Source organism: Ursus americanus, chromosome 28 (assembly GCF_024610735.1).
Source record: "Ursus americanus isolate L20-20 chromosome 28, mUrsAme1.1.p, whole genome shotgun sequence".
NCBI classification, from domain to species: Eukaryota; Metazoa; Chordata; class Mammalia; order Carnivora; family Ursidae; genus Ursus; species Ursus americanus.
The window spans coordinates 9,039,851-9,058,624 of record NC_142154.1 but is presented as its reverse complement, the minus strand read 5'-3'; the positions used below and the strand labels follow the sequence as shown (position 1 = coordinate 9,058,624).

At 49.0% G+C, this 18,774-nt stretch overlaps 1 protein-coding gene across 1 annotated transcript in view; it reads right to left on the bottom strand.

Annotated features, from left to right (window-relative positions):
• The window catches only part of KLHL25 (kelch like family member 25), a 36,711-nt gene extending 30,218 nt beyond the window's left edge, over window positions 1-6,493 (bottom strand). Inside the window, exon 1 of the mRNA XM_045813058.2 lies at window positions 6,359-6,493. The gene's annotated coding sequence lies outside the window, so the exon portion shown is untranslated. The remainder of the gene's footprint in view (window positions 1-6,358) is intronic.
• Window positions 6,494-18,774: the final 12,281 nt, after the last annotated feature.

Genomic DNA, 18,774 nt, shown 5'->3' with positions numbered 1-18,774 from the left:
TTGTGTTCCCTCTCTCGCTGGCTGTCTCTATCTCTGTCGAATAAATAAATAAAATCTTTAAAAAAAAAAAAAAAAAAAAAAGGAAGCCTGGATACACTGGATCACTTTTTTTTGGTTTGCTTGTTTTAAAGGAATAATGAGATCCCCCCCGCCCCCTCATGAAAATGTGGATAATACCAAGTATTATAAAGTACGGGTGAGGATGTGGGCAAATGGGCTCCCAGACACCATCGGTGGGTGAATGACCTGCCTAAGTCTTTGGGAAAGGCATTCAGCTTTGACAATGAACATTTAAAAATCAGAAAGAGCTTGGGTGGCTCGGTTGGTTTAACGGCTGCCTTTGTCTCAGGTCATGATCTTGGGGTCCTGAGATGGAGCCCCACACCGGGCTCCCTGCTCAGCGGGGAGTCTGCTTCTCCCTCTCCCTCTGCTGCTCCCCTCTGCTTGTGCTCTCTTGCTCGCTTGCTCTCTCTCTCTCAAATAAATACATAAAATCTTTAAAATAAATTAAAAAAAAATAAAAATAAAAATCAAAGATGCACAATCCAGGACACACAGGACTTCATGGATTGTATGGAAGGGGGGGGGGAGTCAGACAGGACCTAACCATCTCCCTGGAGAGGGTGAGATGAACACCGGTGACTGGGGCACACGGGAGTGTTGTGTAGCTGTAAGATGGGCAGAAGTGCGACCACACACTGGGCCACAGAAGCTGTGGGCAGAAACACAAAATCTGTACAGAAAAAGGGTGGCCAGAAGGGTATACACCAAACCAGTGATAGATACCAAGGATGAGGGGGACTTCCAGGCCATGCTGCATTTTCTCTCATGTTGTCCATTTATAACTGATGTGTTACCGAAGTTAAAGGAAACAATTAAACAGCTTAAAGGAACGTGTTTTTCTTGGCCTCCCTAGGAATCAGAAGATTACAGCGGATGATGCCTGCCGCCTATCTCTGGCTGGATCCCCCTCCGCGGCCCATGCTGTTCCAGCCTGTACTCTCGCTCGCTCCCTGCCCCACATGCCTTTCCTCAGTTCTTCCCATGGGTGCCTCGGTCCAGTCCTGCAGGTCTCGGCTCAAAGGTCACCAGCCCAGAGTCGCCTTCTTTAGGCTCCCTCGGTCCCCACCTTGACCTTTTCCTCCCCATCCACGTCTCGCAGCCCTAACGGCAGCTGTATTCATTTTGTCTATCTGGCCCCAGTTGAATAGGGGCTCCAGGATGGTGGGGACCTTGCCTTGTTTTCTTCTGCATCCCAGAGCCTGGTAGAGAACAGATGGCAAAGATTATTCATTGTACCCATTTGGAATGGAGATGCTAGAAACAGTCTACTTCTTCACCTCTCCAGTGGGGAAACTGAGGCAGACTCTTGCCATGCCACTCACTCTTCAGCAGTGTGTCACAACCACTTGACTACCTGTCTGCCTCAACTATCAGAGGCCGAACTTCCAAGAAAGGACTCTCTTTGAACCTGACTTTTTTCCCCCAGTTTCTAGTTCAGGATGAGCCATTCAGAAGGTGCTAAATAAAAGCTTGCTACATGAATGCAGCTGTACAGCTCTCTCCCTTGGATTTTCAAAGCTGTGAACAACAGAGGCATTCACAGGTTAAGGAACTTGCTGCCCAGGGTCTCACAACCCTGGCTAGCATGCAGCAGAACTTGAACTCTGGATGCTGGATGTAATGGCTTTCTAGAAAAAGAGCTCCTGTGTCTCTTGGACTTCGCTCCTGCCCAGACAAATCTGGCCTGGCCAACGGCAAACCTGGCAGGCAGCTCATCCTGGAATTGAGTGAGCAAAGCTCCTCTTATCGTAATTAGGAAATTAATTCCATTCACCCTAGATTGATCTGTGGTCAGCCTCTCTCCTTGGGGGCCCAACGAGAACAGGTAGAAAATAAACAAGGCTTTCTGTTTCCATCCTATCCCTGCATCCTACTCTGAAGGATCGGCTGACAGTAGAAGGTATCTTCTTGGCAGGCAGAGGTGGGTGGGAAGTGACACCCAAGGCCAGTGTGGTCCTCCCTCTGGCAACAGAGACGTGGTTCTCCCACGGCCCTGCTCAGCCCCCGCCTTCTTGCAGGAGGAGCGATCCAACTGGTCTTGCAGGCACCTCCTTGGCAAAGTCTGGTTATAGGAGCCTCGCGTCCTCCTCCTGTCCCCCCGGGCTCCCTCACGAACCCTACCAATCTTGGGAGATCTGTGCCCATCTCTCTTCTTGGAGGTGGCCCTGGGGACACCTGCGGGCTAGGTCCCACCCCATCCATATTGGGATTGGAGCAGGGGTGCCTGGGACCAGCCCGAGCAACCTTGGGAAGTAAGTCATCCACCTGCCACCTTCCTTTGGGCCCAGCTTTGTTCTTCTTTGACCCAGTCCTCTGGCGTCACTAGCCCCTCATCCACAGGCACCAGTGCCTGTAGGCCCTTTACACCTGGGCCCTGGACTCCAAGGCAGTGGGCAGAGGCAGGGAGCCAAGGGAGGCCTGAGAAACTGGTAAAGTCTGACTCAGTTTCCACTCAAGAAAGGAAAGAAAACTGGGAGCCTGCCTACTGTATACCTTTCTTGTTCTACAGGAGGAAAAATTAAGGCCCAGAGAGGGAAAGCGACTTACCCAGAGCCCCACAGCACACATCAGAGGCAGAGTTGGAAGTCTAGACTCCTGACTTCTAATTTGCCCCTCCACACTCCACTGGCTGCTCTCTCTGTCTTTCTGCCCAAGAAGGCTAGGCAAAGAACTCAAGCCTATAAAATTACATGACATCAGAGGCTGTAAGAACTTCTGGGGTTTTATGGCAAAACATCTAATAGCAGCATCATACAGAAGAGCATCCACACATGTTAGAGAAGAGCAAGTTGAGGCTCGTAAAGGGGACCTACATGAAATCACACAGCCAGGGAGAGGCACAGCAGGACTTCCCGACCCCCACTTAAGCGCTCTTTCTGCCAACACGTTCCAGGTGTGAGCGTTCCAACTGTCAGAGGATGGTGAAGAGGTGGCGTTGGCCTTGGGCCTCAGTCACACTGCAACAAGCTGTGGCCCAGAGAGCCTGGTCCAGACTCTGTATACAACCCAGGGGCGCAGGAGACCGTGAGGAAATACGGTAAAATTCCCCAACTACACTGGATTTCTCAGATCACAGAGCCAGCGCTCTGAAGAACAAGTCAATGACCCATATGTGCCTACCTTTGCTCCTCCAAAAGGCATGGACAGGGCTTAGAAGGAAAGGTTCAGCAGTGAGAAAGAACAGAGTCTCCTGGCACCAGAGGGAGGTGAAAAGGGTGGGTGGAGGTGGCTAGGGCCCAGGAGATCACAGACACATGAGCAGCATCCGAATCCAATCCTGAGCCCATGCTCTTTCCCCCCATCTGATCTTATGCTTGAAGAGACTTAACAGGAAGCCCTCCCATCTTTGAGCTCTCTCTCTGCTCCCAGCATCCCCATCCTCACAGCCTAGGGACCTGGAGTCAGTCTGGCAAGGCAAGTGCCTGCAGGTGACAGGTATCAGCTTTCGCGACCTTTCCATTGGGACAGGGGCAGTGATGCTCAGGGGCCAGGTGGTCCAGGAACGAGGCTGGAACCTGTTGTGGAGACTGGGCTGGATTCCATCACCCGGGGACAGACCCAGATTACTAAGGGGAAAGCCCTACTGCGCTGAGGTGAGTAAAAGTTGTGGGTGCACACATGCCCCCGCCCCCAGCTGTCCCAATGAAGTGTTTTCTGGCTGGGAAAAAGCTTCAATAGCTCTGGCTGCCTGAGGCAATTCAATTATGAAATTTACCACATTAGATGAAAACCAGCATCTTGATCAGCCAATTCATTTGTGTCTGGACACTCTGTTTCCTCCTGCCAGCTCTGTCCGCCCCTCCCTGGCCAGGCCACAGCCACACTGCAGGCTGGTCCGGACGGATGAGGGCTTAGACGATGGGGTGGTCTTTGGGGCTGGTGGGGTGGCTCTTCCCAGGTCCCCCTGAGCAGAGAGACTGCAGCCAGAAGCCATCCATCTTCCTGGAGACTCCTGGGACTGCTGACTCCGCAGTCTCAAATGAACCCTTCTATCAACGCCCATCTGCGTTCTCCCAGATCTCAACCTGCACCTACCTTGGGGCTGCAAGGAATGGGCTTCTGGGAGAAGTGTGGGTGGGTGGTGGGAGAAGGCTGCTGCCTAGGGCCCGGAATCAGGGCTCCACCATGCCATTCTCATCTTTGTCAAGGCATCATCTCTCCAGAAAGCCTTTGGCATCCCTTCCCCTCAGCTCCCCTTGCTGCCTTTATCACTGGGGTACTGTGCACACACCTGTGTGTCCGTGTGGCAGGGCCCAATCCGTGTGCCAGCACACCCTTGTCTAGGAGCTCCCCGATGACAGGGCCCCCATCAAGACCCTTCTGACAAAGACTCAATTAGTCAATTAACAAAGGCATGAACAAACCACTCACCCAGTAACACTCCCTCCCCAGCTCCCTAGCGCATCAGAGTGGTAGAAGCTAAGAAGTGAGCTGCTTTCGCTGCAGACCGCGAAGTCCCAGGCCTGGCTAATCTTCCCCTTCTTCCTGCTCTCCTCTGCCCACACTGGGTGCCCAGAGGTTTTGAGCGGCTTTTAAGGAGCATCAGGCTGCAGAAGCCGCCTCCGATGCTGAGTGTGCAGCTCACCCATAGCTCCTCTCTCTGCACCACAAACATAAATCCAGCTGCAGCCCCAGCCCCAGGATGAAGGTTTCTACCATTTCTCTCTACCTTCCTTTTAACAATCTCCCTGGAGTCACTTCCGGACAAATGGAATGACTCCAGACCAAGAGAGCTGCCAGGCCCAGAAGACTGACTCCATCACCCTCCTCAGGCATAGCTTGGGGACCCCAGGACCCCTGGTCTCAGAAGGATACCAAATCTGCCCCCCGGGGGGGTGGGGGGGTGGAACTTGTGTCCTACTCCCCACCTGCCCCCAGCCCCCAAATGCAAGTCTTTATCAACAGCCCCTAGGAATCCTAACACCACACCTGGGCCCAGTGAGCATCAGTCCCACCTAAGAAGGGGGAGACAGAGGTCCAGGGTCCCAAAGGGTCTGACCCCACATCACCGTCACCATAGCTGGTCCACGATAAGAACGCGGGGTTCCTGCCTCCTCCCCCGGTGCCACTGGCAACTTCACTTTTCACATGGCCAGAGTGAAACCAGAAGGCCCAGACACCTGGTGTTCTCTGCCCTGACTCACTGGGGAGGGCCAAAGCTCAGGGAGTCCTTCCTCTGCTCAAACCAAGTTGGCAGGACCCAAGAGTGCCCAGATTAAACCTGCAGGGGCCTGGCTTGGCCTCCACCCCAATCCCTTTGATTGGGTCTCTATAAAGACTTTTCTTTGCACAAAGACAGTGATAATGCACCTTGGGGACTTCGAAGCAGCAGCACAAAAATGTACAGTTCCCCTGGGGGTACAGTCTCTCAAAGGAAAAGCTTCACAAGCAACTAGAGGAGGAAAAGTAGGGGGTGCGTGCCCAAATGCGGTTCAGGAGCCAGGGCAGGATGTGGGGAAGAGGACTGCCGGGCTGAAGAAGGCTCGCTCTGGACCTGCTAGGGTGGCGCCACCTCGGTGGGCAGATGGGTGGGACTTAACAGCGTGTGACCACTGCTCCGCTAATCCACAGCTCTCTAAACAGAGACAAGGGGCCCCGTCAGGCAGGACGTGGACGGCCGGGGGCACCGGGACGCCGGACGCAGGCCGGGCTCGCGGGGACGACGCTGCCCTGGTTAACCCCCCGGCCCTCGCGCCGCACGAGGCAGACGGCCATCTGGCCCTCGGCGTCAAGTGCGCGGGGACTTCGCCCAGCCCGGGCGCAGAGCCCGGCCGCTCACATCCTCAAACACAAGCAGCCTCTTCTTTCCAGGATCGATAGTAATTTTTTAAAAAGAGAGTCTGCGGACTCAATGAATCAACCACTCCCAAGGGAAAGAGTAGTAGCTCCCGCGCGCCACATCCATTTACAAAACAATTCATTCCCTCGCCCGGAGCTCTCTGCAAATACCCTCGCCGGGTCCCCAGGCACGCGCGGGGCGGGAGCAGTCGCGGGGACTGGAGAGGAGGTGGCCGACTCCAGCCCCCTCCCTCCCCACCATTGTCCCCGACTCCAGCCCCCGAGACCCCGCGGCGGTCGGGGCCCCGAGCCACGGCGCTGCTCCCGGCGCAAGCGGCCGCGCGGGGACTCTCTCGGCCGGGGGCTCCCACGGTGGGGCGCGCAGCTCCCCGCACTCCCGGTCCCGACCTGGGAGGGGGGAGGTGGTGACAAGTGCCAGCCCGTCGGCCGGGGCGCGCGGCTAGACCGGCCCGAGGCCGGCGCCCCTAGCCCAGCCTGGCCCGGCCCCGCCACTCACCGCTCGGGGCGCCGCCGCCCGCCGCGCTCGTCGTCCCGGGTCAGCCGCGCTCAGAGGCCCCGCGCGAGGCTCCACAGCCCGGGCCGCCGCCGCCGCCGCCGCCGCCGCCGCTCCCCTCCCCCGGCTCCCCACAGCCGGAGCGCGCTGCCGCTGAGATACAGCCCGGTGGCCGCCAACAAACTAGTTTCTCAGGCCTTCCCGCCCCTCCTCCCGCCGCGAAGCCAATCAGAAGCGGCGCCTCTGTGACGGATGGGCGGCCGAACCCGTAGTTCAGCCCGCAGGGGGAGAAAAGGGTGGGCGCCCGGGCCTCGCCGGCACCGCGAGGGGGCGGGGCGGGGCGAGGAAAAAGACTTTGACCAGATTCTTAAAGGGACAGGCGCCAGCCCGCCCCCGCGGCCGAAGTTTAGGAACAAAACCCGTCGATGTTCTAGAGCTTTCCGAAGAAGGGAACTTTGTAGATTGCAAACGCCTCTTCCATACCGGGTGTGCGGAGCCACACTTTTAGTTGTGAAAGTGTTAGGGAAACCCTTCCGTTTTACTTATTTCAATGTTTGGGATTTTCTGCAGCCACTAAATCCCATGAAGTACTTGGAATATGTATTTTTCAGGGTACTTCAGATCTCTGACCCACACCATTTCTCACTAAGTTCTTTATGTAAGCCAGTCTTCAAATATTCGTTCGTTCATTCATCCATTCATTCATTCCACAAACGTTTGCTGGACGCCTGTGCGGTGTGCTAGTTTCCGAACGGGAGAAATGATCTATAATTTTTATTTCTTGTCTTCTAGTTTTGCATTTCATTCCATGCCTTCAGGTTGTTGTGCGTCCAATTTCTTCATCTGTAATGCAGCGGGTAAAAAGTCCTATTTCCGGAATTAAAGGACACGAACTCCTATGACAAGGTAAGTGTGCAATAAATGTCTTTTCTCTCTTCTACTGAAATTTGGATACGAAAAGCCCCGGTAAAGTATAGAAGTCCCAAGTGCTGTAGGAGCCCATTATGGGGCCGGGAGAATTCCCAGGAAGCAGAGGTCACACCGATGGGAGGTCTGAGAAAGATTTATCCAGGGGGAGGGGAGCACACAGGGAAGATTTGGAAGAGGGATGGGATTTTGACTGGCGGAAGCTGGGAAGGAGAACCCCTGCCTAGAGAGCTGTTTGGACAAAAGAGATTTCGGGGTGTGAGGTGGCCGCGGGGAAGACATCTGGGGAAAACTGTATGGTGCAGAGAGAAAGGACAGCAGAGGAAACCTGATCTGAATTTGGATCCTGGCTCTACCCTCAGGAGGGGAGACGGCTGGAGGCCGATTGCTGGTGAAAGGAAGATTCTAGAACTTATGGCAGGGTCACTGTAAAGATTAAATAAGAAAGCATACGTAATGGGTCTGGCACCTAGTAAGTGCTCAATATAGGTTTGGGTCTCTGTTTGGCCTAGATCTGGAGACAGTCAAGACAGGAGAGTTCTGGTATTTAAGAGCAGTGTTGGTCAGAGGTAAGAAGTTGGCCAAGCGTGCTGTTAAGGTGCCCCCAAGGGGAAAAGGAGGCATCAAAATAATTGGCCCATTAGAGAAATGACACAGATCACATTTGTAGTTTTAACATCCCGCCAATTTGCTAGAGCTGGAGTATTTATATAATTGTTGGTTGGGTGAAGATCCACGTACAAAATGGATTCCTAGCCAGCTCATAACCATTGTTTATTACTCCATTCAGGTTCTCTGAGAGATTATAAGTGCCACGCATCTAAAATCGAGTCTGCAGTATCATTTCCCCCCTCCTCAACTCCACGGCTTAAATTAGGTACTGGAATATATTAAAATCAAATGCCAGCAATGCAACAAAATCAGACCAAGAACACGTGTTGAGTTATTGAATTTAGATATGATTTGAGAGGAAAAGAGGAGGTGAAGCTTGCTTTGCCATCTGTCTCAGTCCTCACTCTAGACCCAGGAGCATAACCACCATCACAGCCCCTACCCCCGTGTTGTAATGACCCGCTTATGACCTCTTAGTCCACCCCACTGCACAGGGAGTTCTGGGAGGGTGAGGATTATGACATGTCTGAATCCTTGCTTCCTCTCAGAAGTTGTCAACACAATTTTGAAATCCTATGAACAAATCTCATATCAGTTAGAATTAGCTTTTGCTACATGTGACAGAAAACCCGAAATAACTGTGAATTTTAAAAAGACAGAAGTTTGTTTCTTGCTCATGCAAAATAAATCTGAAGCTAAGTAATCCGGAACTGGTTGGCAACTCCACAGTTATCAAGCGCATGAGCTGTATTTCCACCCCACCACCCTTACTGCTTCATTTCCCAGTTGCCTCATGTTCCAAGATGGCTACTGGAACTCCAGCCATAACATCCACATTTCAGAGGCAGGAAGGGATAGAGTGGAAGAGCAGGTGTTTGCCTTCCAACTGTGTTAGCTCCATTTAAGCAGAAGTCCCCCACATACTTCCACGTACATTTACGAATGTACTGCCTCCCCAGAGTCAGGGTTTTTTTACCAAGAAAGAAAAGAGGGAATAGGTTCTTCATGTCAATGGACAGTTCCACCCGATACCTTTCTCTTATTCTCCTGTTGTTGTCATCTGTCCAGTCTTCTGGGGGCTCAGAATCTAAAGTCTTAGAAATTCTGAGATGATGTGCAGAATGCAATGCAAACTTCTCAATAGATGATTAAACTCTTGGTTCTTCTGTCTTTGGAATGTTCCTTTTCAGTTTCCTTTGCTGACTCCCTCTCACTTCCCAGATGACCAGGTATTGGAGTCACCTCCAGAGGATAAGACCTCTTCTCTACCTACATTCACATTCCAGGTGAATGTAGGCCCATGCCTTATGTTCGTGTAAACTCTGGCAACTTCCAAATCCGTACTCCCACCCCAACTTCTCCTTAACTCCTGGCCCACAGGTACAACTGCTTACTCGATGTCTCTGCTTGGATGTCTAGAGGTACCTCGCCCTAACATGCCCCCACTGAGCTCCCGATACAATACCCTGCAAAACATATCCTGCGCCTCCTGTCAATTTCTAGTGTTATGGTTGGAATGGCCCTTGTGACTCTTATGATGACAAGATACCCTTCAGCCACAACCATTAGGAAACTTTGAAAACGTAAGTTTATACTTGCAAAACGTGGAAATTACACAGCACCCTTGCGGCCACACAGCGAGACTGCAGGTAGAGAGAGAGAGTGCAAGCAAGCATGCACCTGGGGTTCTGTGTTTATTGGGGTTCAGGGTAGGGGCCCATGGGCTCACTCTTTATTGGTAAGTTCCAAACATAAAAGCTGGAATTTAAAGAGCAGGTAGAGAAAAAAATAAGTGGCCCAAGTGGTCAGTTACTGAAACCAACCAAGATCTCCAAAACAAAGGAGCTTTGGTGGGGGTGGGGGTGGGTTGTTGGGGGGGGTGGCCTGGCTCTGATCTCCAGCCAGTGTGTGACTGCCAATGTAGCCGTCTTTGAAGTGGAGGCCTCTGCCTTCAAAGCAGAAAAAAGAGAAAACCCAACTGTCAAGGCTGACACTACAGCAACTCAATCTTTTGCTCAAATAAAAAGTCTTGGCACCATCCTCCCTTACCCACCTCCAATCCTTTTCTAGTATGAGCCAGCTGGTCTCACCACGTTCACGGCCAACACCAGGCTGCTCCAAACTACTATCATCTCTTCCCTGGGTCATCAGAGCAGTTCCCCCCACCCCCACCTGCCCCTCTCACCCCTGGCTCATCTCCCTGATCCCCTCTGGCCACCTACAGTCTGCTCTCAACACAGCAGCCAGAGGGAGCTTAATGACAGGAAGTGTTGCGGCTGTCCTCCCCTGGAAATCCTCCCATCTCAGAGTGAAGGCCAGAGTCCTTATGTTGGCCTGACCTGATCTGGCCTAGATCACCTCTCCCAGTCATCTTCCACCTCCCTGTCCTCACTTGCTCTGCTCTGTAACCCCTGACCCTATTGACAGGCCTCAGACAAGCCAAACCCATTCCCACTGCGGAGCCCCTGCCTTTGCTGGCTCTCCCTGGAAAGCTCTCCCCCTCCCACCCTGATGTCCACACAGTTCACCCCCTTGCTTCTTTAGGTTTCTGCTCAGATGTTACCTGACCACATAGGCCTCCCTGACCGCCTCTATAAAGTCACCACATTCCCTACCCTGGGAATCCCCGGCCTTACTCCCTAACACTTATTTCTACCTGAGAGTTTATTTATATATGTATATATTTTGAAGAGTAGGGGAAAAGCAGGAAGCTGACCCTGCAGGTAAAGTTGGACCTGTTGAATGTAAAGAATTTCAAGGAACATCGGCATCAGACAGGGCCACTCTTGACCATAACGGGTCAAGACAAAAGCAAGACCACTCCATCATCACATCTGAACGCAGCAAATAATAAGCATTGTCCAAGTCACAAAATACCAACCACCCACCTCTCCTGGTTAATATGAGTGCTGTTTATTAATTACAGCTTTGACCTTGATCTGGTCTTCTCTATGAGGAGATACCTATCATAACATACTCATCCCTGCTTTCTCCCGCACCCGACCTAGAGCAAGCCCCCACTTCCTTGGGCCGTTTCCCAAACCACCCACCCAAAGGCCAAATCCTGTGCCGGTTCTTCTAACACCCTTGTACCGTGGTGTGTGGTGTCTGTCCTTACAACAAATAAATAAACCCAACTTGTTCATCTGCAGGTGTTCCCGGTTGACAATCCAAACCCACACGCACTGACAGTACAAATACACACATGCATCCATTTTTTTTTGGCGTGGCGATTGGCTGTCTGCTCTCCCAGAGTGCAAGTCCCATGCGCGCAGGGGCCTTGGCTTGCTGTGCTATTTATAGACAGAACAGCGTCTGGCACATGGCGGGCTCTCCACGAATATTCATTCCATGAATTCAGAATCAATCGCATGTAGCTTCAAGTGCAGCGTCAGGCCCCATTCAGTCTCTGTTTTCTGATCTCAGTGTTGGATACGCTCGACCAGGTCTTCCATTCTGGGTCAAGCTCCCTACAGACGGAACTCCTGGTCCGATGGGGCTGCCCGGTGCAGGGCTGTGGCGACGGATGGCTTCGTCAGCTTCGGCTCCCAAGGGAGGGGCCGGGTGTCAGTGATCACCCTTCTGGGGGAGCAGCTGGGATCAAGGTCACCGATGAGTCACTGCTTCGGCTCCGGCTCCGGGTGCAGAAAGGAGCAGGGCAGGGCTGGGTCTGGGTGGGACAGAGGCTGTTGTCACCTGGTGGCAGTGTGGGGACTCTATGAGGAAGAAGTCCTTCTGAGCTGGCTGCTCTTTCCACCTCAAGAACTGGGAATCACTGGGTGGCGGCCTCCCTTCAGCAGTGCCCGTGAAGCCCCTTCCCCCAAGTGAACTCTCCCTGTATGATCAGAGAGGCCAACATTTAGACCTTCACGTGCTATCAAAAGCATACTCGCCCTCCTGTGCCTTACAGGGCACACTGGAGCTATGGGAAGGCCAACGGGGTGACCATGTCCGTCGGTGGGTCGGGGGCACCTGCAGAGACACTAGGGCGGATGGAGATGTCCAGGGCCCAGCCTGTGATGCCAACCCCAGCGGAGGAGCTGGACCGAGGGGGTGGGAGTGAGCTGCAGGACGGAAGATAAGAGAACATCACAGAACAAACACCTCCTTTTAGAAATGTAGGCTGGGGCCAGTCCCAGTCCCTTCCTTCCCAGAAACCAGAAGGCAAAACACAGTATGGAACAATGCTTGGTAAGTCCCAGTCCCTTCCTTCCCAGAAACCAGAAGGCAAAACACAGTATGGAACAATGCTTGGTAAACAACCGTTGATATGCAAAGCAGTGTGGACCGTGGGCTATCTTTGGAGCCCCAAGTGGGAAAAAATCAGAAAGGACGCTTCTAAAAGCATGTATGTCGATGAAGACACCGTGTGAGGACATTCAGAAAAGGAACCCAGGGGTCCCCCCGGGGCGGTGGTGGGGGCTGGGGGACAGGTGGCAGGGCCCGTGAGGGACAGAGGTGGAGACAGAGCTGGATAGTTGGACGGTTTGATTTCTTTTTTTTTTTTTTAAAGATTTTATTTATTTATTTAACAGAGACAGAGACAGCCAGCGAGAGAGGGAGGGAACACAAGCAGGGGGAGTGGAAGAGGAAGAAGCAGGCTCCTAGCGGAGGAACCTGATGTGGGGCTCGATCCCACAACGCCAGGATCACGCCCTGAGCCGAAGGCAGACGCTTAACCGCTGTGCCACCCAGGTGCCCCGGATGGTTTGATTTCTGAGCTGTGGGAATCTACCGCTTCACCAAAAAAGAATTGAAAAACAAAGTCGGAAGCTTAAGAAATGAAATTCTATGCAGATTACAGTGGGAGATGGGGAAGGGTAAAGGAGATTTGTACTCTGTCGATGTGATCTGGAGTTTTAGAAAAATACGATCAGGTTTTCTCTGTATAATTAAAAATCCTGTTTAATAAAGGAAGGGAGTCAGGGAGGGAGGAGGGAATGGCATTTGGAGACAGCCAGAACAAGCCCGGGTCTGTAGTCTGGCTCTGCCCCTTACTGTGTGACTATGAGCAGGTTATTCTGCCTCTCTGAGCCTCAGTTTCTCCATCAGTAAAATAGGAATGATAATAAGAGTAATATCATAGTTTCTACTTTATGGGATTCTCGAGAAGGTTAAATTAAGAAAAAATAATGTGTATAGAGCACTTAGCCCAGAGCCTGAAAATAAACCCTGAAAATATTAGCAGCAACAGCAGCTACAACTAGATGTCTGTAAAGTGCCAGGGAATGTCCCTGGGTTACTTAGCATAAGTGTTCAATTAATTATAGTCATTATTTGGGAATATCATCTTAATTTTGTTTTTGTTTTTTTTTTTAAGATTTTATTTATTTATTTGACAGAGATAGAGACAGCCAGCGAGAGAGGGAACACAAGCAGGGGGAGTGGGAGAGGAAGAAGCAGGCTCATAGTGGAGGAGCCTGATATGGGGCTCGATCCGGTAACGCCGGGATCACGCCCTGAGCCGAAGGCAGACGCTTAACCGCTGTGCCACCCAGGCGCCCCTCATCTTAATTTTGGAGGTGTGCTCTGGTAACTCCCCAGCTGGGGGAGAAGGAGTCTTGTACCTCTCACTTGCCACCCCTGAAAATCTGTCCCATCAGGGGTCTGATCCCTCCAGTTCGTTGTGGGGATAGGGGTGGCCTCTAGCCCTGAGGCCCTGTCCCTGGCATCCATGAAAGCTGCGAGGAACGTAGCCAGGACAGGACTGCAGAATTCCTGGGCCTGGCTCCAGAAGAGCTTCTCCAGGGAAATGGACATTGTGCCCCGTGCAATTCTGTTGCATGCTCTAATGTGTCCATGCAGAGCTGGGTGGGAGTGACACCCAGGAGTTGTGTAAAGGCCAGAGGCTTTGTGCATTGATGTGTTGATTTCAAAATGTTTACCAAATGCTCAGCATATTCTAGGCACAATGCAGCCTGATGAGCAGTTCCTGAGGGAAATGGGGCCCAGAGGTGAATAAATTATCATCCTATCCTTTAAAAGAAAACAAATCATGCCCCATGGGACAGAAGATACATGAACTGCAAAATAAACCTAAGAATGCTGTAGAGATTCAGATATGATGCTGTGACAGAGCAGGGGAAAAATGAGTTTTGGAGGCGTTTGCTCTGGGCCCTGCTGGGTGAGTCAAGTTTAACAGGGGCAGAGACAGCATTCCAAGGCAAAAACAAAGAGCTGGCATGGGAACATCACAGGGATAGCTTCCAGAAAAAAAGAAAGAGGAGAAAAGAAGAGAAGCCCCTGGAAAGACTAGGGGGGTATGGAGGGTGGGGAGTGAGTGCTGCTGGGAGACGTGAGAAGACTAAAAAGAAGTGACTGACTCCCGGTTATTGTCCTGCTACAGACCCTACCAAGGCCCATAATATAACAGGCCCTCCCATCACATGAAGACGCACTTGCACAGATAAACTCTTCATGTTTATTCACACCAAGGGTTACAGCCCAGCAATGAGGTATCTTTCTGTGTTAACATGGACACATCTTGAGAACAGAGGTGCTGAGTGAGAAAAGCAATTTGTAGATGGAGACGAAGAGTACCATCACGTTTACGGACATCATAAGAGCTTACAAAGCAGCGCTATGAAGTACGTGCTGTTTGCGGATCGTTGTTTGTATCGTATAAATGTGAAAACACAACGTACGCGTACACTCACGAGATGCTGCAGCGTAACCGACTATTTCGGGAACCTCCACAATATTGAAGATTTTCTGGGAAAATACAGGTTGTCAAAGTTACCTCAAAGATATGTGAAACACGGGAAGGGCTCAATGACACTAGAAGGGATTTTACAAGCTTTGATAAAAGGGTCAATCCGCCAGGATTTAGAATCGTGATTCTAAATATGAGCGCACCAAACAATAAAATCCATGACGGAGAAACCAAGCGATCTGAAAGGAGAAATAGGTAAATCTACCATCTTCGTCAGGGACCTCAACACTCCCCTCTCCGAGAGAGCAACTGCAAGAACTATCAGACGCGAAGTCAGCGAGGAGGGGGAAAATCCGAAAGGCACAATGCGCCAAGAGGCTCGCGTTCACATTTATAAAACACTGCGTCTGACAACAGGATAGATAGTCTCTTTCAGGTGCCCATGAGACATTCACTAGCACGGATAATATCTTGGACCATGCGACAAACGTCAGCTAAAAGAGAAATTGAAATCCTACGGAGTGTGTTCTCTGACCATAATGGAATCAAAGGAGAAATCGATAATAGAAAGACAAATAAAATCTCTAAACATGTAGGAATTAAGCAACACACTTTTACATAATCCATGGGTCGAGAGGGAAGCCCCAAAAGAAATTGAAAGAAACAAAACGACACAACACAATCAATCTCCACGAGACATCTGTCAAGCCGATATGACATTAAAAGCCACCGAAGTCCAATTTCCTGTAAAACCTGTTGTAAACAGAGAAACCAAGGTCTTCGCAAGATGCTGTTCGGCATACGTAAAGAGGACTGATTTGTAATGTCATGTTCCTACACACCCTTCTTCCAACATCATTTCTTACTGACTTTCCTCCACGATTGGCAGGATGTCTGAGCATAATGTCTACCTGAGTTTGAGAGCATTTCTCTGTGTTTACTTTTTTCCTTTTTTTACACAGGACGTGGTTGAGAACCATCTGTTCACGGAAGTTGCTCATCACTTGTCTAAGAATGGGTCATGGGCAATGAGTCATGTACATTCCTGATATTAAAAATGACACAGAACTGAATGTCAACAAAAAGACAACATATCCCCGTATGTGGGATGCAGCGAGAGCAGAGCTGAGGGGGAGATTGGTAGCACTAAGCGCTGACATTCAACATGAGAGAGAGTCTCTAGTTAATAACCCAAGCTCCTGCCTGAAGGGACTAAGAGAAGAAGGGCAGAAAAAACCCACAGCCAGGAGAAGGAAGGAAGGAGTACAGACAAGAGAAGAAATCAAAAAAATGGAAAATAGGGAAACAATAGAGAAAATTGGTGGAACAGAAATCTGATTCATGAAAAAAAAAATCAATAAAACTGATAAGCCTCTAGTAAGACTGACAAAGAGAAAGAGAGAAGACACGAACTATCAATAGCAAGAATGAAATCAGGGATATCACTACAGATTCTGTTGATCTTTTAACTTACAAAGAGTAAAAAACTCATTTTTTTTCTCTTTTTTTAAATAACAAAGATCAGTGTGGCATGTTCCAGAAATAATGAAAGGAAGGAAATAATAATCACAGAATTATAATGCTTGTTTGAGGCTCCAGGATTATAATTTTTTAAAAAATCACTGATACTGTGGTTATAGGGTACACACTTGGATGTGTCCTGTGAATACAAATTAAAAAACATTTTTAAAAGATACTATGTTTGATTAACCTCTACACCCAATGTGGGACATGAACTTAGAACCCTGAGATCAAGAGTTGCATGCTTGTCTGACTGAGCCAGCCAGGTGCCCCTATAAATTTTAATTTTTTTTAAAGAGGGTTTTATTTATTTGAGAGAGAGAGAGAGAGAGAGAGCAGAGGGAGAAGGAGAGAGAGAAACTTAAGCAGACTCTCTGCTGAGCATGGAGCCTGATATGGGGCTCCATCCCAGGACCCTAAGATTAGGACCTGAGCTGAAACCAAGAGTTGGATGCCTAACTGACTGAGCCACCCAGGGGCCCCTACAAGTTTTAATTTTTCATATTAAACAACTCCAAAATAAAAACAAACTTGAATTACGGCAGTGCCATATAATACAAGGCATTTGTTGACTGCATTTAAACTGTATTCCATGGGGCACCTGGGTGGCTCAGTAGGTTAAGTATCTGCCTTCAGCTCAGGTCATGATCCCAGGGTCTTGGGATTGAGCCCTGCACTGGGGTCCCTGCTCTGCAGGGAGTCTGCTTTTCCCTCTCCCCCTGATACCCCCCCAACATGTGCTCTCTCTCAAATAAATAAATAAAATATTTTAAAAAACCCTGCATTACAGTCTATGGTTCTTTGGTAGCATACAATAGAGTAGCAAAATCTTCCTCTTTTTTAAAAATTAGGGGAGCTGTAGATCTTTTACTACAAAGATAATAGGGGTATACTACTACGAACAGCCATACGGTAATAAATTTGACAACTTAGAAGAAATGGACCATTTCCTCAAATACCACAAACTACCAAACTCAACCAAGATGAAACAGTCAATCCGACTTGTCCTATAACCATGAGAGAAACTGAATTAGTAATTTAAAAACTCTCAGAAAGAAAAAAAATCTCTAGGCTCAGATAGTTTCACTGGAGAATTCTACCAAACATTTAAAGAAGAATGAATGCCAATTCCACATAATTTCTTCAGAAAACAGAAGAGAAGGGACCACTTCCCAATTTATTTTATGAAGTTATTATTACCCTGATGCCAAAAGCAGTACAAGAAAAAGGAAACTGTAGACCAATATCTCTCATGAACTCAGAAACAAAGCTCTCCAACAAAATATTAGCAAGTAGAATTTAGCAACATATACAAAGAATTAATTACATAGCATGACCAAGCAGGATTTATTCCAGGTATGCAAGACTTGTTCAACATTCAAAAATCAATCAATGAAATTTACCATATCGATAACCTAAAAAACAAAAATCATATAATGATATCAATTGATACATAAAAACTATTTGACAAAATCCAACATCCGTTTATAATCAAAACTTTCAGCAAGTTTGCAATCGAGGAGAACTACTATAACTTGATAAAGAGCATCTACAAAAATCCTACACTTTACATTAAACTTAATGGTGAAAGACTGATTGCTTTCCCTCTCAGATCAGGAGAGAGGAAAGGATGTCCATTCTCATCACTCTTACTCTGCATGGTACTAGGAGGTCTAGCCACTGCACAAATGTAAGAAAAAATAAATTAAAGGCATATAGATTAAGAAAGAAGAAATAAAACTATCTTTATCTGTGGATGACATGATTGTTTACACAGAAAATTCCAAAGAATCCACACAAAAAACCCTCCAAGACTAATAAAAATTTTGCAAGGTTACAGGATACAGGACCAACACATAACAATCAATTGCATTTCTATAGAATAACAATGAACACACAAAAAGGGAAACTAGAAGACATAACAAACCAGGTAGTGGACCTGTATGTGGAAAATTGCAAAATGCTGATGAAAGATATCAAAGAAGAACCACATAAAAGGAGAGATATATTGTGTTTTTAGATTGGAAGACTGAACATAGTAAAGATGTCAATTCTCCCCACATTGATGGATAGGTTTAATACAATTCTTATCAATGCATCAGCAAGGTTCTTAAAGACGTAACAAGCGTAGACTAAAATTCATATGGAAAGGCAAAGGAACTAGATAGCCAATATAATTTTGAAAAAGAAGGATAAAGTGGGAAAAATCAGTCTACCTGATTTCAAAACTAACGTAACTACAGTATTCAAGACTGTGTGTTGGGGCACCTGGGTGGCTCAGTTAGTTAGGTGTCTGCCTTGGGCTCAGGTACTGATCCCAGGGTCCTGGGATTGAGGCCCACGTCAGGCTCCAGGGAGCCTGCTTCTCCCTCTCCTCCACACTCGTGCTCTCTCGCTATCTCTGTTGCTATCTCCATCTCTCTCAAGTAAATAAAAAAAAAAAAAAAAAGACTGTGTTAATGGCAGGGGAATAGACATACAGATTGTAGGGAATGTAAATATAGACCTACCCAAATATGCTCAACTATTTTTTGACAGAGATGTAAAAGCAATTTAACGGAGGGAGGACAGACAGGCTTTACAACAAATGGTGCTGAAGCAATCGGACATAGGCGCACAAAAAAAGACAGAGAGAGAGAATCTCGATCTAAATCTCACACCTTTTATAGAAGTTAACTCAAAATGAATTACAGATTTAAACGTAAGC